This window comes from Urocampus carinirostris, chromosome 6, assembly GCF_059441175.1.
Source record: "Urocampus carinirostris isolate Australia breed hairy pipefish chromosome 6, RoL_Ucar_1.0, whole genome shotgun sequence".
Taxonomy (NCBI): Eukaryota; Metazoa; Chordata; class Actinopteri; order Syngnathiformes; family Syngnathidae; genus Urocampus; species Urocampus carinirostris.
This window is the reverse complement of record NC_142354.1, coordinates 13,659,707-13,680,031: the sequence shown is the minus strand read 5'-3', so window position 1 is coordinate 13,680,031 and position 20,325 is coordinate 13,659,707. Positions and strand designations below refer to the sequence as shown.

Here is a 20,325-nt window from a genome sequence, read left to right as displayed (position 1 = left end):
ATTGAAACCCAAATGAGCCCAAAATACAAGATTGTTTCTCATAGGAAATAAAGTAAAATATGAATATTGATGTTTTTTGCAGCCTGGTCATCTCGGAAGGGGGATTACCTCATGTTTTTTCCTCATGTTGAGGGTTTTGAGTTTTTCCTTGCCCTCATGTAGGTTTTAGATCAGGGGATGGTGTCATAATAGCCTGTAGACTGGAGTAGTCTGTGGTCTGTGCAGCCCTTTGAGACTCCTTGTGATTAAGGGCGTTGCAAACAAACATGATTTAACTTGACTTGAAATACAAAATCTCACACCAGAGGCATTACTGACACCAAACACGCGATAAAAATCGATGCTCGAGGGCATTTCCAGACAGTCGACACAGCAGTAAACATTGACTTTAAACGTTGAAGATGCTTTGCATGAAAAACGTCATATTTCAAAGTCAATCTTGAAGTCAAGATCTGACATTTCAAGGACTGAAATTCATTTTCCGTGAAAGGAAGCATTGGGTTTTTGGGATCGACGAGGGAAAAAGGTGATTATCTGTGCAATGGAGCCCCACAGCAGACAGTCGGGGAATAGCAGCTAATGAGTCCGCCGAGAAAGCCTGTACACAAAATGATGAATTTGCGCTTTATGATGGGAACCCGTCCAAAGTGGTCTGAAAGACTGTTATGTTCTTTTCAAGAGACGTTAGGGAGGATGCTGGGTTGCTTTGTTTCCATTTGCGCTCTACTGGGACTAAAATGTAGCAAATTCAATTAAAAATGGGTTGAACGATGAATTACAGTAACCCCCTTTGGATATGAATGTGTTGGATGTGGGGGTTGCAAGGTGAAATAGTCGTATGGTGGTGTATAGTCATGCTTTCCAACCCCCGTTACCCCTAGTAAAAACCTAAAAATTGCATATACGGCTTATGCGGCTTATGCAACGATGCAGCTAAATTATGCAACATAATTACTTTAACCCCTTAACAGGCCCTTGGAACGTTAAGGGGTTTAGGTACCATTTTCTATTTAAACTCTTTCTGTCTACAGGCTTTCTTGGTAAATATCTCATCTTTCAATGTGGACCCATGTGGCTTATATTCAGGTGCGGCTAATGTATGTACAAAATTGTTTTTTTCCTTTCAAAATGTACTGGGTGCGGCTCACAATCAGGTGCTCTCTATAGTCGGAATTTTCCGGTACATATTTTAATATTTATATAAAACATTAATAAAACTATAGTACAGGGGTGTCAAACTTATTTTCGCTTGGGGACCACATGATAGGAAACTTATTCTTGCGGGGCCGGGGTAGTAAATGAGGGAGAGAGAGAGAGAGAGAGAGAGAGAGAGAGAGAGAGAGAGAGAGAGAGAGAGAGAGAGAGAGACAGAGACAGAGACAGAGACAGAGAGACACGAGAGACAGAGAAAGAGTGACTGGGAAAGAGAGAGACAAAGAGAGAGAGAAAAAGAAAGTGAAAGAAAATAAGAGGAAAAACAGAGAAAGAAACAGAAAAAAAAACAGAATAAAAAAGAAAAACAAAAAGAGAGACAGACAGAGACGGACGGACGGACAGAGGGAGGGAAGGAAGAAAGAAAGAAAGAAAGAAAGAAAGAAAGAAAGAAAGAAAGAAAGAAAGAAAGAAAGAAAGAAAGAAAGAAAGAAAGAAAGAAAGAAAGAAAGAAAGAAAGAAAGAAAGAAAGAAACCACGTGAATATAGAAACTTAGAAATAAGAAAGTAAGAAAAACAGAAACACAGAAACACAGAAACAGAAAGAAAGAAACACAAAAACAGAAAGACTGAAAGAAAAACAGAAATACAGAAACATAGAAACACAGAAACACAGAAACAGAAAGAAACACAGATATACAGAAACATAGAAATACGGAAACACTGAAAGACTGAAAGAAAAACTGAAATACAGAAAGACAGAAACAAAAAGAAACAAAGAGAAAAAAAAGGAAGTTTGAATTTTGCACAAATTAAGCACAAAAAATAACTGGTTGATGCTATTAAAGTGCAAAAAATGACGCAACGAGGGGCCGAATACAACAAATCCCATATTGTAACATGAAAACATTGTAAGCCAAGGACGCCGTAACCCGGGGATGAGTTACAAAATTCAATAAACATATTCTGCATTGGACACTAACATATGGTTCCCATCAAAGCACCTTTACTCTGTCCTCTCTCTGTAAATCACTCACTCAGTGTCTCAAAGATGAATTCAAGGGAAGAGTAACAAGATAACGAGGATATCTAATATGTACGTCGGAACGTCAGAAACGTCGAGTTGGATTGTCGGTGATTGAAGTGCTATGTCAATGCAAAAACCTTCAGCGCTAATCAATCAATCAATTAAAGAGCTGCGTGCAATCATTTGCTTTTCATGGCTTGTGAGATGCCCTTATGCCAGAATTTCTTTTTGTTCTCGAGGTTCGTACACCTTTTTCATGGCCAAGGTCAAGCACTTTTAAGGTCAAATTTTCCATTTTTTTCCAATACATATTTTTTGCCTCGACGACTAAAATAAAGTCACTATTTTACTGCTAGTACATGCTATAAACTGAAATGAATTCTGCCTCGGCAATGTTTGTGCAGCTTGGCTACGTCACACTTGTTTACAAACACAGAAAAGGCTCTATAGCAATTGTCAAACAAAAATGTTTTTTGGCATGATTTGCCAATTGCCCACACCTGCGCTCGCTCGTTCAGCCCCAGCTGCCACTCGTTCCCTAATTCGTCCTTCCTTCTATTTAAACAAATCATTCTCGTTCACTCCTGATCAGTCCGTCAGCAAACCTCCGCACATGCAAGGCAAGCATTTTTGATTCTGGGTGCCGTTCTGTTCCCGACCTGTTCCTGTTTCCTGCTCGGGTGTTCCTGGCTTCCTGATCGTCTGCAGTTACCTGACAAGTCCCGATCTCTGACCACGCTCCGTCTCCCATCCCGGCTGCCCGATTTGCTTCCAATCTCTGACCACATTCTATTCTCCCGTCCGCCCTACTTGCTTCGGATCTCCGACCACGCTTCGTTTGCGAGGGCCTCCTGCTCCTCCTGCCCAGGGAGCACCAGATCGCTGTTGTTTTTTCTTCCCTTCACCTGACTTCCTCAATCCCCCAATAAAGAATTGTGTGAAACGTTACGCAATTGGGCCCACTGCCTGTTCCGGTCATGGCATTTTTATAATGAATAAAACCTCAGAATTGTAAATAAGGGAAATTATAGTTTGTATGTGCCTTTTTATGCTATTTTCCTCAAAAGTACCTTAACGACGCCAAATATTATATCCAGGAGCTGTTTGTATTTTTCCAACAAATGTATCCCCTTGGGGCCCGCTAACGAATAATCAAGATAGCTTTTACTTTAGTGCCGGGAAGCCTGCTCAAGAGTTTGCTTCCTCTTCCACATTCCTTTCTTTAACAGGAACGCAGTGTACCCTCTGTGTTACAAAGTTTATCCTTTCTTACTGCTTATTTATTATGCTCACACGCCATCTAGCGACCATCATTATTCACTTCATATAAACATGTGATTTCTGTCTAAACCAATCAGATTTGTTTCTTATATTCATGTGACCTCGCTTAAGCCAATCAGATGTGTTTTTGTACGCCTAAGTTTTTCAATAAATTAGTCTCTCGCCATAGAGAGAGCGCGGTTCCTTTCTTAGCCGATCTTTGATCAACGCGCCTCTGATGGAAGGGCTTATTTCAGAGTGTGTTCTTTTCTTCATCGTAACACAATCTCAAGTTATTACCTTGACAATTCCAACTAAAACAGGGTTAAGGCTCAAAATGAGTGGGTTCAAAACATGGAGAAAAATAAAATAAATTAATGAATAACAACAAACAGCCAGACCACGTTTAATGGTATTAAACCACAAGATGTGCTAACATTAAAACAAAAAAATGGAACATTGCTTTTTTTCATCTGGTGTGAAAAAGATTACATGAGAAATGATAAAAAAAAACAATAATAATAATACTTTTTTTCAGAGGATGGAACCGCAAAAAAAAACCTACTTTCCACTTTAAAAGACACAATATCAAATGCTAAGAAAACATCGAAAAAATGGGAATACTACACACTCCAGCCGCACTCCAGGATCTGAATAATCAGCCAAGTCAATGCATTTCGACTGAAGCATTATTCGGATATGGCGAAGCGCATAACAAACGAAAGCATCTTGAGGAGGAGGGAAGGGGGGTGGGACGCAAGAGGAGAAAGAAAAAAAAACTTTCTTTCAGGAAGCCGAAGCGATAAGAGCGTCTGTATTTCCACTCCCTTTATCACTTCCCAAGCCAGACAATGGATTGGATTTCAAAAGCCAATAAACAAGGGAGATGTCCCTTCTGCGTGGCAGTTATCACAAAACCGGGTCCCGCATGCATCCCCCCCAAAATGAGTCAGTAAAGGGGGAGGAAAATTAAAAGCGGGAAGGGGACGCCTCTTTTCTCACAGGACTGATAAAGGAGCATCACAACAAGGAATGGATGTGTGTTTTTCATATTTTTGGGGGGTGGGGGTGATAGTTAGAGCCCTATAACCCCCTCCCCCAAGAGATGTTTGAAGGAACAAGGCCCACATCATAAATATTCTTATCGGTTATTGTCATTGTAATGGAGGGGGGGACGGAGGGGAAGCCATGTCACCACCGAGGGACCTGACTGTGTTGACGTGCGGAGGAGAGAAAATAAAAGGCGAGAAGGAAAAAGAGGGGGGGTGGAAACACGGCTGGGGGGGGGGTGTAATTATCGATGGGTCATCCTGGAAGGAAAGAGGATACAAACAAGGTACGCTAACAATGAGGCTTTTCTCCTGCAGCATATTGCTTGACTGTATCACTCACGGGCAGGGGAAGGGGGGAGCAGTGAAGTTCAGGGGCAAATTAAAAGGGGACAACGGCGCTGCTTTTCTGCAAACTTTGATTGTTTAATTAACGACGGTTGGGCCACTTAAGATACCGTTGCGCTCAAAGTCAGTGGAAAGTCGCTGTTTTTTGCCAATCACTTTAACAGCAAGTAGGTCGGTCGGTCGGACAAAACTGTCAAGGAGATTGATTGGTAGGTGGGGAGGTATTTGCCTCTGTATGTTTGGTATTTTGGTTAGGTTGGTAGGTATTTGGGTTAGATCGGTTGGTCTTTGGGTAGTTCAGTTTGTATTTGGGTAGTGCATCCCGGCTCCCCCCGATGTTACACGTCGAAGTGTCCTTGGGTTAAGACACTGAACCGCAGGTTGGCACCTTGCATGGCTGCACGGCCGCTATTGGTGTGTGAGTGTGTGTGAAGGGGTAAATGTGAAGCACATTGTAAAGAGCTTTGGGAAGTCTTCATTGACTTGAAAAGCACTATATAAATGCAGATCATTTCATTTCATTTCATTTGCAGTTGGTATTTGGGTAGTGCAGTTGGTGTTTGGTTAGTTCAGTTGGTATTTGGGGTCAATCGGTCGGTCATTTACTATTTGGGTATGTTGGTAGCTTGGTTGGTATGTGGATATGTTGGGTCGTGGTTATTTGGACTCAATGGTTGGTTGGTATTTGGGCCGAAAGGTTGATTGGCATTTTGGGGCTGTGGGTAGGCAGGCAGATAGGTAGGCAAGGAGGTTGGTTGGAAGATTCATAGTTGGGTATGTTTGTTTAGTTGATATTTTAAGCCGGTTTGTAGGTATTTGGGTTAGGTCGGTTGGTATTTGGGTGAATCGGTCATTTAGGTGCTATTTGGGTATGTTGTAGCATGTGCGGCACAGTTCTGAGGTCATGGGTTCAAATCCAGCTACCAACCTTCCTGTGCGTAGTTTGCATGTTCTCCCCGTGCTTGTGAGGGTTTCCTCCGGGCACTCCGGTTTCCTCCCACATTCCAAAAACATGCATGTCGGGTTAATTGACCGGTCCAAATTTTCCCCAAATTTTCCCCAGGGGTGAATGAGCGAGCGAATTGTCTGTCCCTATGTTCAGGGTGTCCCCTGCCCACTGCCCGAAGATGGCTGGGATGGGCTCCAGCACCCCCCCCGACCCTACTGAGGATAAGCGGTGCAGATAATGGATGGATGGATGGTAGCTTGGTTGGTATGTGGATATGTTGGGTGGTGGGTATTTGGACTGAATGGTTGGTTGGTAATTGGGCCAAATGGTTGGTATTGGGGCCGGATGGTTGATTGGCATTTTGGGGCAGGTAGCTAGGCAAGTAGGTTGGTTGGTTGGAAAGGTTGATTTGGGTAGGTTTGTTGGTATTTGGTTGGTCAATATTTTAAGTCGGTTGGTTGGTATTTGGGTCGGTTTGTTGGGATTTGGGTTATTGTTAGTTAAGATGGATAGGTCGGTATGTATGTAGGTAAGTAGGAAGGTATGTAAGTGGGAAAAACTGGCAATACATTTGTTTGGTTGATTTGTTGATTGGTTTAAACGTGAAATAAAAGCGATCAGCTGGTTTGCTGGTTGGGTAGTTGGTTGCTTGGTTACTCAAAACAGGACAGAAAATCGGTTGGTTGGTAAGCAAAATAACCAAGAAAATTGCATTAAATTGATCTAATTATTTTCACCGCAATCTTTGCTGGGAAAGACCAAGTGATGAAGACTCTCTCCGAACATATTACAATCCAATATATCGATTCCGCATATATTACAGCACACTGTAATACTCCCCTCAAGCATGTTAGCCCGCCGCTTGAATGTTCAGCCGATGACTGTTCCAATGAGTTATCCTCGAAAGCTAGCTCCCATTGGCTCAGCGGACTCTGATCGCCGATCGCCGGCGGGCAATTACGCTGTCCCGTTTTCAGTAACAGCAAAATGGACCTACTGTAACATATGGCTTTGGCCCTGGGACTTATCTATACATTCCCTTAACAAGTTCTTGATGTATGTGAAGTGTATTCCATTTAAAGCACGCCCTAACTCACTCTACTCGATAGCGAAACCATCACACGGTGGTTTTAAAACATGGAATAGGCAGTGTTCTGCAGATCTCAATGCCTGATGGGAGAGCTCATTTTTGGGTTAGCGCTGCTCTTTACTTCATCGGTACGTGACTGATCTCACTGCAGATAAATTTGCGGATTTTAAGTTGTTTTTGTCTTTTTTGATATAAAAGCAATGTGTTGTTGTCATGTGAAAAACTTAAGTTTAGTGCTTATGTCTAGGGATTATGGGGTACAGTTTAGGGATTATGGTTTGGGTTTAGGGATAAGGTTAGGGAGCTAGGGTCCAGGGTATGGTGATAGGGTGGTAGGGTTAGGGTTGGGGTTATGGTTTATGGTTAAGGGTAGAGTTATGGTTGGGGTTAAGGTTTGTTTTGGATTAGGTAGGTTAGATTTAGGGGTTAGGTGTTAGAGCTTGAGGGTAAGGGTTAGTATTAGGGAGTTATTGGGTTATTGTTGAGGGTTAGGTGATAGGGATATGGTTAGATTAGGCAGTTCTAGATGCATATTTCTTTAACATTTTAGATATTGATTGCGTTTTTTTTTATGTCACAGCATCATGAAGATGCTGACATGGTATTGGGTGAACGAGCCCCCACTATGCCTTTCTCTTCATTCAGTTTAGAATCCCGTGTGCTTTGTAAAAATTGTGTGCGCTGATAATACAATTCTGTATTTTTCGTCCAGTATTTCCAATAGGTTCCAAGGGTCGTGGTGATGCTAAGGGGAGAAGCAAAAACATGATGACAAGGAATAAAGGAATACGAAGTAGGCACACAAATCACTATTTTTGCTGAGTTGCAGGCCTGAAACCAATAAATAATTGGAAGAAGGCAATTAAAGCAATGAAGTCTTTAAAGCGGAAGTCAAATTTAATTTACCGTCTCTGTCTCAACCCTCTTTCTGCATCCACCTGCTACTCCACTCGCCCAGCTCAAGTCACGTCACACAGTGGGTAGATAACATTCAATGTATCGTTTACACATGCAACCGCGGTGTACCCGTCCCACCAAGGATCCACATTCAGGCTGGACTGGATGATAAGGCTTTTATTTCAGTTATGTTAGCAGCGCGCTGGAGACTGCAATGAGCGACACAACACACACACACCATGTGGTTAGCACCTCCGCTGTTTCTCAACATCTACAGGGAGTGCAGAATTATTAGGCAAGTTTTATTTTTGAGGATTAATCTTATTATTGAACAACAACCATGTTCTTAATGAACCCAAAAGTCTCATTAATATCAAAGCTGAATATTTTGGAAGTTGGAGTGGGGCTTTTTTAGTTTTAGCTATTTTAGGAGGATATCTGTGTGTGCAGGTGACTATTACTGTGCATAATTATTAGGCAACTTAACAAAAAACAAATGTATACCCATTTCAATTATTTATTTTCATCAGGGAAACCAATATAACAGCTCAACATTCACAAATATACATTTCTGACATTCAAAAACAAAACAAAAACAAATCAGTGACCAATATAGCCACCTTTCTTTGCAAGGACACTCAAAAGCCTGCCATACATGGATTCTGTCAGTGCTTTGATCTGTTCACGATCAACATTGCGTGCAGCAGCAACCACAGCCTCCCAGACACTGTTCAGAGAGGTGTACTGTTTTCCCTCCTTGTAAATCTCACATTTGATGAGGGACCACAGGTTCTCTATGGGGTTCAGATCAGGTGAACAAGGAGGCCATGTCATTAGTTTTTCTTCTTTTAGACCCTTTCTTGCCAGCCACGCTGTGGAGTACTTGGATGCGTGTGATGGAGCGTTGTCCTGCATGAAAATCATGTTTTTCTTGAAGGATGCGGACTTCTTCCTGTACCACTGCTTGAAGAAGGTGTCTTCCAGAAACTGGCAGTAGGACTGGGAGTTGAGCTTGAGTCCATCCTCAACCCGAAAAGGCCCCACAAGCTCATCTTTGATGATACCAGCCCATACCAGTACCCCACCTCCACCTTGCTGGCGTCTGAGGCGGACTGGAGCTCTCTGCCCTTTACCGATCCAGCCACGGGCCCATCCATCTGGCCCATCAAGACTCACTCTCATTTCATCAGTCCATAAAACCTTAGAAAAATCCGTCTTGAGATTTTTCTTGGCCCAGTCTTGACGTTTCAGCTTGTGTGTCTTGTTCAGTGGTGGTCGTTTTTCAGCCTTTCTTACCATGGCCATGTCTCTGAGTATTGCACACCTTGTGCTTTTGGGCACTCCAGTGATGTTGCAGCTCTGAAATATGGCAAAACTGGTGGCAAGTGGCATCTTGGCAGCTGTACGCTTGACTTTTCTCAGTTCACGGGCAGTTATTTTGCGCCTTGGTTTTTCTACACGCTTCTTGCGACCCTGTTGACTATTTTGAATGTAATGCTTGATTGTTCGATGATCACGCTTCAGAAGCTTGGCAATTTTAAGAGTGCTGCATCCCTCTGCAAGATATCTCACTATTTTTGACTTTTCAGAGCCTGTCAAGTCCCTCTTCTGACCCATTTTGCCAAAGGAAAGGAAGTTGCCTAATAATTATGCACACCTGATATAGGGTGTTGATGTCATTAGACCACACCCCTTCTCATTACAGAGATGCACATCACCTGATATGCTTAATTGGTAGTAGGCTTTCGAGCCTATACAGCTTGGAGTAAGACAACATGCATAAAGAGGATGATGTGGTCAAAATACTAATTTGCCTAATAATTCTGCACTCCCTGTATGAGGTATTATTAGCATTTCAGTTGAGTACAACGTACGGCAAAAGTGACATAAATGGCGACAGAAAGAAAACGAAAATAAACCCAAACAGCTTGACAACATCGATTACATTACTGTGTATGTTGCAAGATTTGTCATTTGTGGTTTTAATGTTGTCAATTAACTTTTTGCGGAGCACCAAAAAGTCGTGGCTTACCGTTAGCAGCGCGCTGGAGACTGCTAACAAATTCCTCCTTCCGGTCATAAAATCAGAGGCTAAACTAAACCTTACCCCATACCAGCAGGTGGCACTGTTGGACTCGTCATTGCAAGACACTTATACACAAACTATACAAACATATTTCAGCAGGAATTTCAACAAAACAAAAGTTATTATTACACCCCCTCAAGGGTAAGGGTTAGTATTAGGGAGTTAGAGTTATTGGGTTATTGTTGGGGTTAGGTGATAGGGAGACTTTTACCACAGTCTAGAGACTGCCCCTAATATGCCCCTACATTGCATATTACCGTACTTTTATTGCAGTGTGTATTTTATGTAGCACTATTTAAATACTCTATACAACACGCTACAGTAAGTATTAGCACGTCACATTCGGTATTTGTATATTGTATTCCTTTTGCTTTATTATTGTATTGTTCTCAGCGAAGGGATGTGAATTTCCCTGCAGGGATGAATAAAGTATCCATCTATCTATCTATCTATCTATCTATCTATCTATCTATCTATCTATCTATCTATCTATCTATCTATCTATCTATCTATCTATCTATCTATCTATCTATCTATCTATCTATCTATCTATCTATCTATCTATCTATCTATCTATCTATCTATCTATCTATCTATCTATCTATCAATCTATCTATCTATCTATCTATCTATCTATCTATCTATCTATCTATCTATCTATCTATCTATCTATCTATCTATCTATCTATCTATCTATCTATCTATCTATCTATCTATCATTTATAGTTAGAATGTTTTTTCATTATTAGATAAATGTAATTTCTGATTTGCCATCTATGCCTTTTCCCTCTACATATACCGGCCACTCAGCTTCACCAGCTCAAGTCATGACACACCAGCTCGTTAGCCTAGATGGTAGGGCGCCTGCTCCGAGACTGGGAGGTCGCTGGTTCAAGCCTCGGCCGAGTCATACCTAAGACTTACAACATTGGTACCCATTTGCCTCCATGCTTGGCGCTCGGCATTAAGGGTTGGAATTGGGGGGTTTGGTCACCTAACGACTCCCAACACAGCAGTTGGGTCTAAAGACCCGGCGCCGATCGAAGGCGACGAGTTACGTCGATAGCTTCGCGTGACAAAATGATTTCCGGTAGATATCATGTTGATGGTTGACACTGCTGAATAATAATAATAATTAAAAATAAAATAAAAAGACCAAGTGTAAATAAAACATCTTTTTCTTTACTTGTATATGTATTCATAATTGTATTTAATCATATTTGTATAATATGATATACAGAGAAGACTTTTTATCTAGGGCACCAGGTGTTCTGAACGCATTAGCTAAGTACCATAGGTTTCTATCCCCCACTATAAGGCAATTCCCCACCTCGAACAGATTGATGTCCTATCCCAGGGGTCTATTGCATTTCTCTTACCGCAAACAGCGAGATATTTGGAGAACAAAATAGTTTTCTGGCGCAGGGCTGGCGTTGGCAAGTATGTGCGTTTGGCTGGGTACGTCTGGGTGTTTACATTGGTGTGTGTGCTTTTCTGCAGCTGTAATGAATGGGGCCCCGGGACGGCTGAGAGGATGGGAGGTGGCAGATCATAAATAATCATTTATCCCGCCGTTTCCTTTGCTCCGCTGCCTGACATACCGCTGGGTCTCGCCAGCGGCACCAGGCGCAGCTGCAACGGCCACAATGCACAATTCTCCTCAAAGCAGGGGGGGGGGGGGGGGGGTAATGTCCTGTATTGTATCACAGCGGTAATTCGTTGCAAAAAGTACAGTTAGGAAAAGTACCGTATTTTCTGGACTATAAGCAGGGTTTGTACACCTTTTTCATGGCCGAATTAAAGGACTTTGAAAGCCAATTTTCCGATTTCTCTAGTACCATTAGAAGAAGAAATCCAGAGTGAATTAAGTATTTTTAAAGAGCCACAAATATACAGGATCTGTGATTTAAGAATGTGATTTTTAATCTTTGGTGTGCATTTACCAAGGCATATGATTACAGACGCTGCCCGACTTATGAACAAGATTCCAGTTCCGGACGATCGTTCGTAAGTTGAATTTGTTCGTAAGTTGCTTCAGTGATATATTTTATATGTTTAAGGTTTATATAAATATGTTTAAGGCTTGTATATGTAACCTGTATTGTTTTGTACTAGAAAATATACCTTCATATAATAATTTGCTCTATAAAAATAGTTTAACTTACTTTTGGAAGATGTGCTTCAAGAGGTCCTCCTCCGTTTAGAGAGTGGACGAAAAAAGAGCGATCCAACCATTTTCTCAACCGCATCGAGCTTTCTTATCCCACTTGCATTTCAAAAGAAACGGCTCGCCTCTTCTTTCCACTTTACAGCAACCATATCGAATGGATTCACGAGATATTAAACAATAAAAATGCCAAAGTTCTGGAGATACAGTATAGTAGGAAGAGGGGGGATGCTGGGTGAGCTCTCACAGCGCCAACACTCACCGGTAGCAGCGGAAAGAAGCACTACAGTAATGTCCTGTACTTGTGCACGATAAAAATATAACTTACAGCAATGTCCGGATATGTCCGCAGGCAAGTGAAGGCAACAATGTTTATCCCGGAAAAAATGTTCGTATGTACCGTTTTACGCAAGTCGTAAGTATGGTCGTAAGTAGAGGAGCATCTGTACTAGTTATAGAGAAAATCGCGAATATGTTTGTGGATCTGAAAAATAGGTCGGTAAATATGAGACAAATTTCTCCCCATATAGGTTTTAGGTTAAAAAGACAAAAAATTGTAGCTCACATTTTCAGTTGCAGGAAGTTCTTCCCATTACAATTTACCATTGGGAAACAATACCTTAATATTTTGCATGGCCAATAATAAATGTCCATAATTGATATGTAATCTTGCATTTCAAGTCCCCTGTTTAGGTGTGACATGCACCTGTCCACTTGGGCACGACCGTAGGGGTCCATTACGTTTAATACGCCGAAGCCATACAAACGAATGCCAACTGCCGTTAACCACAAAGATAGATGATATGAAACCGCAAACTCGAGAGATCAGAGAGCAGTGTCGGCATAATTATTAAGCTGCTTTGTTGAAAAACATGGCAACAATATCAGGTAATCACAAGCACTTCAATCCTTGAGTATTTACAAAAATGTCAAGCAACCGTGGAGTATGTTGTCGCACCTGTCCTGATCTAAATCCCCATCCGGTGCATTTTCATTCATATTAATAATTCCAATTATATCGCCGGCGTGGAAAAACAAAGTCATGAATCAGCTTGTACGTGTGTATTCCCTTTGTGTGTAATTAGGCGAGGTCACGAAAGAGTTCACGTGTGTCTAATCTTGTCGTCAAGCAACGTTCAGCAGTCAGAGGCAAAACGGCAAAAGGTTAAGTCGAAGACTAGGGCAAAAAATAAATAACGATGCCACATTATATGGCTCCCCGGTGAGAAATCGGCTTTATTCTCTCGCCTGGAAGGTGGTAGGGAGCGTCGGGTCAGCGACAGTTCACCGCAAATACAGCCGGAAGATACTACTTATTTGTCTTGCTGCACCTCCAAAGGGTTTATGAAGGTTTATTTACACTGTACGCGGTACGCATGAAAAAACTGCATGCTAGGATAATTGCAAATATTTATTTTACTTGTTTGGACAGTTTATCTTTGAACAGACACAGTGCTACACAACCAGAGTGTAATTTAACGGCTAATGCTAATGTCGGAGATGGAGTCAATCCGTGTAAGTGGAATAATGGACATGTTTACTTTTTATTTACCATATTTTCTGTACTGTCCGCCTCTTTTTTACATTGTTTGCTATTTTGGTAATGTATCTTTCAGAAAGACTAATACATGAAAAATACAAACGAAAACAATGCCATTGGCCTCAGTGCTGCAAATAGGGCTGGGCAGTATGGCAAAGATATCGAATATTTTTTTTTCACTACAATTTCTTAAAAATCTATTCAAACAACTAATAAACCAGTTTAATAAATGGTTTCCAATAGTTCTTCTTTAACAATATTCCAGACGGTTAGACATTAGGCATTAAGGCAAGGACCCTAGCAATAGCGGTTAGCGGCCAATTTCACAATGCTAGGAGCCATATTTTCCCGTTCAGATACCTTGTAACCTGAAACTTCCGTATGTAGAGACCTTTGTAATTAGAGGTACCACTGTAGTATGCAGATGCTAACTGAGAGAGGGGAAACAACATCAGGCAGATGTATTGTTTTGGCTATCTATCTATCTATCTGGTCATATCCTTTGAGAGGGGTGACCGACAGCAAGACAAACACATACAAAAACAAAGAAAATAAAAAAGGGGAAAAAGTAGCAAAAAACACACACAAACATTTTTGGACTATGGCCAACCCAAATGCCAAAACACCCAAACAAGTTCAGCAGCTCGGCACCAAAGTTGGTCATGCTTTCGTCACTCCAGATGAAACAAGACACAAGAAAGCAGCCGTGTCACTCGGGTGAGGGTGACACAACACACTCTTCTGTTCAACAGCAGGGCTCGACAGCTTTCACTGGTTTACCCCTGCTGCATCATACAGGTGCCCTGCCCATCCCTTAGAACACGTCTAGACATCCCCTATCCTTTTACAACACCTCTCCACTCATTCCTATCACCAACAAAAGCTCTAGCTTTGACTATTTTAGACCTCTTTCCTGCAGTGCACTCATAACACTATTCATCCGCGTCAATCACGGCCTTTCTCTTGGTCTCCTTCCATTTACTTCTGCTCTTTAGATCCACTTCAACATTTGCTCCTCACCCATTCTGTCCATGTGTCTAAACCAAATTGTAATTGTTTTGTCAAATACAATAAATGATAAAATGAGGTAAAAACATATATCAAATGAGCATTATTCTTGGATAATACTTGCGCTGCCCTACTTACGAACGAGCTTCTGGACGACCGTTCGTAAGTTGTATTATATGTTTAAGGTTTATATACCTAACCTGTATTGTTCTGTACTAGAAAATAAAATTAAAAAAACGTAAAAAATATGCTCTATACAGATAAATAAAGTTGAGTTTAACTTACTTTTGGAAGATGGACTTCAAGAAGTCCTCCTCTGTGGTAAAAAGTGGCCGAAAAAAGCGTTCCGACCATTTTCTGAACCGCATCAAGCTTTTTTATTAACATACGTTTGGGAAAAAAATGGCCCGCTAAAAGGAAAGCCAAGTGATTAGCTATTATCATAACATTAGTTTGTCAATCTGGTTTTGAAACAGGAGTGTGCACCCTTTTCAACTCTGCAGTTTTAGTTTAAATGTCAATTTCTTAATAATTTTACACTCATGTTTCTGTGAAAATTGTATTTAAATTCGTTTCATATACTATTTCCTTATAAAGCTGTTGGACGTCGATTTGTATTCAACTTTGATAAAGAGATACTGCCAGGCCTGAGAAATCCATGCCTTGCTTGTTGTATCGTAAAGAAGATCGCTGAACTATTTCAATTTGATGTACCTTTATACGAATTGCTGCTAAGCCTAATTATATTTCCTGCACTGTAAGATTTTTGGTCTAAGAGAAAGATTAGTCATGTTAGTCATGTTGAAATTCTAATGTATTTACTGTAAAGGGTTTCGGAGAGCTATATATTTTCTTAGAAATATTCTTTTTTTTTTTTGCATTATTCAAAATTCCTTACGCCAATTTTTAAGCTTTCACAGCCAATAAATATCGGCTTTAAATATCGGTTATCGGACTCCTCTTAATTCTCATAATGGGTTTAGGTATCGGCTCTGAAAAACCCACATCGGTTGATCCTTATCACGTATGTTTATTTCTAACTAATTGTGAATTTGCAGCCTAGTGCGATCTCAACTCCGTTGTCGGGAATTATAACCGGGAAAAATATGCAAGTCGAAGCTTTACGTGCCAATGGAAGAAGAATTTGTAAAAAGTAATCTGCACCGATCAGCATGTTAGCATAGTTATTCAGTGCACTCTGTTGTCGTAATTAATTCCGGTTCAGAGCTATTGTCCCTTATCTGTTGAGCGTATTAGCGAGGCGCCGCTCGTAAATAATTTAGAAAAACGTCTGCCCTCCCTAGAGTTGAAAGAGCGCCTCCCATAAAACTCGTCGGCCTGTTTTGGCGCTTGTACCCCTGCGAGTTTTCCTACGCGTTTATTTCCGCCCGTGGCCAAACTCTCAGCGACGAGACATCTGCATCCATCACTCGTGTTTACTGTACGCCGGTCGCGGTTAAGCACTCGAGAGAAGGGCCGGGCATAATCGCGCCTTCCAAAGTCTCGGCTTTACGACCGGCCCAACCTTCCTCTCATATGCCGAGGCGACAGTGACAAACGGCCAGCGTTTGGCGCAAACCGTGACAGCGTCGCCCTAACACAATAAACATTGTTGCCTTCACTTGCCTGCGGGAAATAACAGTGATTAAAGAGACGGGCGCAAAAGATGAGGACGGGCGGAAAACGCTCGGAGCTCACTGTGGTCGGTGTAAATTTGAGGGTTGCTTGATGGGGGGTGGTGAAATTTTGGGGAATCAGTGTTGGGGACAAGCTCTACGGGGGGCAAGCTTATCGGAAAGAAGACAATTTTCCGATAGCTGCTGACACGGGAAAATATTTCGAACATCCATTAGAAGAGGGGTCCCCAAACTTTTTGAGTCGTAGTTGGTTGGGGCCAGAGAGAAAAAATAGCCAATTGATTTCATTTTTGCACATGCAGTAGTCTGTAACGTGGTCCAGGGTGCCCCCTGAGGACAGTTGAGCTGCCCGCAGACCACTAGTTCTGGGTCATTTTGATTTTCTCGTAAAAGGATTTTCTTTATTTGTTGATTGGGTCTATTAAACCCTATGTTTTCATAATTAACCACTTAATAACATAGTAACAACATAGTAATAGTGGTAAGTTGACATTTCAAAAATTCAATTCCAGTTCATTGACAAGTATTGATAATTATTCTAAGCAATTAATTAAGTAGTAAAATGTGAATCGATTCAACATTAAACACATTTATCCATTCATCTTTTTATTAATTTAGTTTTTTTACAGGAAAAACAACAAACTAAATTCCAATTATTGGGTTTTATAAACCGAAGGAGCCAATATGCAGTTATTTTCAGCTAGCTATCTGGCAAACTTTTTAGTTTTTTGGCTAGCTATCTTCCTACCTTATAAAAAAAGTATTTAGCCAGCTATCTAGCTAGCTAAATTTGAGATTTTTGCATTCTATCTAGCGAACATTTCATCTTTTTTGCCAGTCTTCAAGCTAAATTTTGGCTTCCTATCTAACCAGCTTGCTTTTAACTTTCTATCAGTCTATTTAGCTGGCTTTCTACTCTTTCACCTAGTTATCTAGCTCTCTTTTATTTTTTTTCACCTGTACTTTATAGCTAACTATCAAGCTACTTTTTAGATATTTAGCAAGCTATCTAGCTAGCTTTTGACAATCTTTTCATGGTATCTAACTCTTTTTATAGTTATCAAGCAAAATGTTGGCCTCCTTTCTAGCTATTTATTAAATTGTTTTAAACTTTCTATCTGGCTATTTACTCTTAGCTAGCCATCTAGCAAGTGGAGTTGTGCATGTCGGCAGGAATGCGAGCACCAGGGTGACCGAAATAGTGTGATCACCTCATTGGAAACTTCCGGCTTTTAAAAGATATTTCCAAGCTTATCATTCATGCATAAGTTCAGTATTCTTGCAATAAAATGTTGTTTTTTTGCAAGCAAAGTGCCCTGGTGTTTATGGAAAGCATTGTTTCGTTATTAGAGGTATCACAAACGAAAACAAAATCATCAAAGTGAAAAGTTCTGCTTGAAATGCATTCTGACACAAAAAGCAGTTTTCTCTCCGAAATTTGTCAAGAAATGTCAGACTGTTTGCTAGACATTGGTAAAAGCTAGAATAGCATTCTTGTTTTAAATGAAAGATGAGGGTTAAAGCTTTCTTTTGGCGTATCCTATGCCTGTATAGCTACAGAACTAAATTTTATGTAGGCCTTCAAAAATGATTCAAAATGGCCAAAAAAGCTTTTTTTTTCCATTTGAGAGAAGCGTCTGACATTGAATGAGTTAAAAGGGCCCCAAAGTCAGAAAATATGAAAGTTGTGATCTCTTAACCCTCTGAACAAATGACCATCTCAGTCAACAGAAAGCAACAAAATGTCAACCCAGCCTAAAACGAATACATTAAGGTTTACAGTTTCAAACTCAATAAAGCTGTGATCACAATCTACAATCCTCACCCATGATTTACACTGAACCACGTACACACACAAATTACCTGAAAGGGTTGTACTTTTTCTCAGTTATAGAAAATCTGCAGAGAAACTTCTATCTCCTCCCCCCCGCCACAGGAAAGCGGTGGGAGGAAGAAGGTGTTGGGGCTGCCTTGTTGCTGACGTTCTGCAGCTCACAGGACTCAGCCGTAAATGAACTCATTTTTCATCCTGCCGCCCTCCCTCCTCCCCGTCCTGTTAATGACTGGCACTTTCCTCATACAGAGCGCCAGCCCTCTGAAGAGCAGGCCGACTGACAGCACGCTATTCATCTAGCGGCCATGCTAGAAGCTGCTGGAGAGGGAGGCAAAGCAATAATGTGGGGGCGCCAAAAAACCTGTAATGCAGGCGAAGAAAGGTATCAAGTTTGCACAGAACATTGACGTGCTGAAAGATACGTTGGATGGCAAAGTGAAACAAGAATCGGCATGCACTATTCCCCCTTCCAGTCGTCTGTGCAGATTTTCATCTATGAAAAGGTTACAAGGATATTTACGCACTTTGCGGAATTACTACTTCACTTCACAAATTCTCAAACCAATGTTTGTTTCTTGGGCTTCGAATGACCCCTCATACATGCCATTTGTAAGTATTCAGATTACAAGGATGTAAACCCAACAGCAAAGGCACCGTGGGAGGGGAGTCCATGGAGGAGGACTAGAACTGGAGCCAGATTCCTCAGCAAAGGACCTTCACCTCTGTCTTCATTTCAGGCTTTTCTAGCACTGCTGCTCACGTCAATTGAGACAGAGACCTTCATCGCTCTTGGACCTACCTGACAAAATACCAAAGTTCTACAGATGTTCGACCAAAGTTCAACAGATGCTCTACCAAAGTTCTTCCAAAGCACTCGTTAACATTTATCTGCATGTCTACAAATGTTTAACCAAATCTCTATTAAACCGCAACTAAAGTTCTAACCAGGTTCTACTCGTCAGACCAAAGTATCACTGCTTTCCCAGTTCTAAGAGGTGGGGCAATATGCTTATGTCACGATTTGTTTTTATCACAATCATAAGGTGCAGATTCCATTAATATCAATATTCCTGATAATTGTGATTAAAATATGACTAAGATTCTATATAATTGATGATCGCGATTTAATTTTCTTTCCTAAAAACAAGCAAATTAAATCGTACACTTCTGAAACAATAAACCGTGATGCGCATTAACCTGAGTCAGTCAGTCCAGAATCTGACGTTGACTTGACTTGACTTGGGGGCGTCATTAGCTCAGGAGGTAGAGCGCTCATCTTGGGATCAGGAAGTCGCAGGTTTGATTCCCGGCTCCTCCGTGTTATGTCGAAGTGTCCTTGGGCAAGACACTGAACCCCTAATGCCCCGATGGCAAGTAGTTGGCTTGTGGTGGTGTTAGGTATCCTATTTACAGTAAAAACTGTAAGATTATAGAATAAAATAAAAAACAGCTTACAAAAGAACACTGTGCTGCAGCATTGCTGTCCTGGGTGATGCTTTAGGGTAATAAAATACAACATTTGTTCAAAAACTGTCTGAAAGAAGGCAGCTGAACTGTGAGCTTTGAAATTTAAATGTGTGAAATTCAGTTTTTACAGAACCTGGATTGCAGATTAACACCAATTAACAAAACCTACAGCACTTTTTGGTACAAGCAGGTAAAAGGGCTACTGTTACTTTTATCTACTTCTGTTAATTGAGCTTGTGATTAGGAGTATCAAGGTGGTTGTGCAAAATCTAGAACTGATCAACATGCTCTGCCGTTAGGGTGTCCCACTGAGGTGTAACAATGTCCCCAGCAGTGGAGAACGCATGTTCTTCCTCCACTGTTCACTTCAGTTTGCTTTTTCAGCATTTTTTACGTCCCGGATATGATGTCACAAAAAACGATTCCAATGACAAACGTCAATCTTAAAAATCCCCGAAAAGAAAATCACGATGTAAACATGAATCGATTTGTTTGTCCCAACCCTAATATTTTGAGATATCCCGTATTTAAAGGTTGCTCCATCTGTCTTACCTGGTAGTGGCGGGCGGGGGTGTGGTCGGTCTGCGGTGAAAGGGCAAGGTTGCATTTGGCCAGGTCGTACTTCCTGTGTGGCAGTAGTTTTAAAGATGGCTTTTGGACAGGCCTAATAATAAGTGTTGGATGTCATGAATGGTTGTGGCACACCTGGTAGTCAACATTAAACACTCATTGAGGCTTCCTGACGGTGGGCTAGGAGTGTAGGTTCCCTAAAGTCAGTCAGGACCCTCCTGTTTGGCTGTAATCTTGTAATAAA

General features: G+C 41.2%; 1 long non-coding RNA gene across 3 annotated transcripts in view; it reads right to left on the bottom strand.

Moving 5' to 3' along the window:
- Window positions 1-18,268, bottom strand: part of LOC148363873 (uncharacterized) — a 120,088-nt gene extending 101,820 nt beyond the window's left edge. For all 3 annotated transcript variants that reach the window (XR_015850624.1, XR_015850622.1, XR_015850623.1), the window contains exon 1: window positions 18,074-18,268. This is a non-coding gene — a long non-coding RNA (uncharacterized LOC148363873). The remainder of the gene's footprint in view (window positions 1-18,073) is intronic.
- Window positions 18,269-20,325: the final 2,057 nt, after the last annotated feature.